Source organism: Actinia tenebrosa, unplaced genomic scaffold, assembly GCF_029948245.1.
Source record: "Actinia tenebrosa isolate PJP-AT-01 unplaced genomic scaffold, QUT_ActTen_1.0 PGA_scaffold4__44_contigs__length_22323623, whole genome shotgun sequence".
NCBI classification, from domain to species: Eukaryota; Metazoa; Cnidaria; class Anthozoa; order Actiniaria; family Actiniidae; genus Actinia; species Actinia tenebrosa.
In genome coordinates, this window is record NW_028292581.1 from 13820888 (window position 1) to 13823565 (window position 2678).

The 2678-nt window shown below is 37.0% G+C and overlaps 1 protein-coding gene across 1 annotated transcript in view; it reads left to right on the forward strand.

Annotated features, from left to right (window-relative positions):
• Positions 1–1443, forward strand: part of LOC116301336 (sorting nexin-4) — a 13367-nt gene extending 11924 nt beyond the window's left edge. Inside the window, exon 15 of the mRNA XM_089036343.1 lies at positions 1–1443. This exon is cut by the window's left edge and continues 178 nt beyond it. The gene's annotated coding sequence lies outside the window, so the exon portion shown is untranslated.
• The last annotated feature ends 1235 nt before the right edge of the window (positions 1444–2678 follow it).

The following is a 2678-nucleotide window of genomic DNA, read 5'->3' on the forward strand; positions in this document are numbered from 1 at the left end:
TCAAAAATTCCATTTATTATTCGAAAATGTATTTCAATCCCGCTTCGAGGCTTGCATTAATAAAACTAAAGTTGCGCGGAATTTGAATTCTTGGCTCGGATTAAAAGTTTATTTAGTTCTTCACAGATTCGTTCAAAGCTAAAATTATTTCTACAATTGTAGCTACCATTTTAAAGTTACTTTTTTGGTGTGATGTTTTGTTCAAAAAATCCTTTCACAGATGAACATTTTGATGTTTCGAGGTAAAGACCGGGATTGAAAATTACAACGTTCTTTTTATTTGTGCAAGCTTCAAAGCAAGATGAAAATCAAAATTTTAATAATGAACTGAATCTTTTAACCTTGATAGGAACCAACGAGCATGTTTGAATGTGAAGGAAGAAAACAAGTTTACTTTTACACGGTGATGGACGAGCGGATCAAAAAGTGCACGTTACATTTACATGGAACTGTGCTATTCGTACGGCAAGCGTGTTTTTTTTGTATATGTGTGTGAGCTTGGCGCCAATCTCGTACCCAGAGCCTGCGTTTCTTCTGGCCTGCGGTGAAGAACGAGGGCTCTGGCATAATCCATTTTTTGGGACAAGGATTTCTTGGACTTCCGGTATAACAGCACACGCGTTTAAAGAGTTGCCAAAAATTAAAAATATTTTCCCCCCCGATTTTTAATTCGTACTATGATTTTTACTTCGATTTTGAGTTCGATTTAATTTTTACTTTGCTTATTTTGATCGGTTATATCTCACTTTCCGAAAATTGCGCGTGCGCCAAAATATGGATTATGCCAGAGTCCTCGTTCTTCGCCGCAGGCCAGAAGAAACGCAGGCTCGAAGAAACGCAGGCTCTGGGTACGAGATTGCTTGGCTGCCTTGTGGCTCAGCTGTTTTGCGCATGATCAGATAGTAGAACCTCTGACGTTATCATATTGATCCGTTTTCGTGTAAACAGTACATACGATTTGTAAAGATAAAAAGACTGCGGGCCGTACATTTCCTTGTCAGAGGTATGTACTGGTCGATTTGTTAGACACTTAAATTCACAGCAAGCCACAGAGGTTTGGAAAAGGGATTTTTAATGACTTTATTGAAATAATTATAACTGATACAAGAGACTCAAAATACGTCAGATTGAAAAAATTTTCAAGATGAAAAAATCATGCAAAATGTATACTAATGAACTACAAAAAACACACCCGCAAATAGCGATACAGGAAAAAAAATTGAATAACCATAATTAAAAGTTATAAATAACTGATATAAATAAAGTACGAATGTATATTTTTAGCATGGCATTCTCTTTCACAGTCATTTTCTCCTTACAGAAATACGCCTTTACTGCGTCTGTAAAGATGGATCATTCGCTTAATCATAATCTTGATGCCTTATACAATTAATACTAGATGAAAAGCAGGAAAAAATTAATAAAGTTGAATTCTTTGTGACATATGTCTTCCCATGCGCAACCGTTAAACAAAGAAATAATACTCTAGGGAAAGACACGTGGTCTCAAATGGGAAAACATTACGCCTGAGCTAAAACTTAAGGTCTATTAGTGTGAACGGATGGAGCCCGAGACGTTCGGGTTGAAAAAGTATATACTAACTGAATAGAAAAGATTATTCATTGGGGATATAAATCAAAGATTATACTTCTCCATTTGTCTCACAATTGTGGCAGTTGGGAAGACCGCTCGAGAAAAGTAAGATGGTTGGTTATAGCGAGCGTCTTTCTTAGAACAGCCCTTGTGTCTACGTATCAACCTTAGGGCTGGGCACCCATATGTAAGCTCAATAAAATAGAAAAGGTTATTCATCGTGGATATGAATCAAAGATTCTACTTATTCATTTGTCTCACGAATGTGGCAGTTGGGAGGACCGAGGCGTTTGGACTGCTACTGCTATTCGTCATCAGGCGCGGTGATGGTGTAGACTGGAAAGCGAAGATGGTCTACATAGGCACTTTTCGAAGACGAATGACGTCTCATCCCCCAAAATGGCCTCGCGATGAAAGCCAGTTTTTTCCCTCGGAATAGCTAATAGATTCAAAATGGCGAATTTTATTTGAATTGTTGGTCGCGTAATTATGGGGAAAAATATACATTTTTTTTCATTAAACAGATTTTCTATTCGATCGTAAGATGATTAAGCAATGCTTGGATGGCACAAGTCTTATTCTGGCCTCCGTTTTGGTTAAGGTCGGGGGGGAAAAACCGACTGCCCTGAAACGATAGCTCTTTTTGAAGTATCCGCCTCCAAAATATTGGAGATAAATCGCATGATAACTCGTTTTCCAAACTAGTTTTTCCGGATACTACGTCACTTAAGCATGATATTTCTTTGATAACAATAATAATTAACAATAATAATAATAATGGGAGTTCTTATATCATGCGCATTTCAAATATCTCGATGCGCTTCACATTTATAATCTTTAAATCTTTGATTTGATGAGAGGTAAATTATGTAAAAGCGAATAACCACCGTGTAACAACAAAAGAAAAGCGACATTAAATAGTCCTTCGTGGGCGATGGAAGACAGGAAAAACCGAATGAAATGCGCACCATGTTTGATCAAGGAGCGTCCGCATTTGTACAAAATTGTGTTCTTAAGCATATATAGAGCACTAACGACGTAAGACGAATTATAATGAAAATCTAAATGAATTTCATTTCAATCAT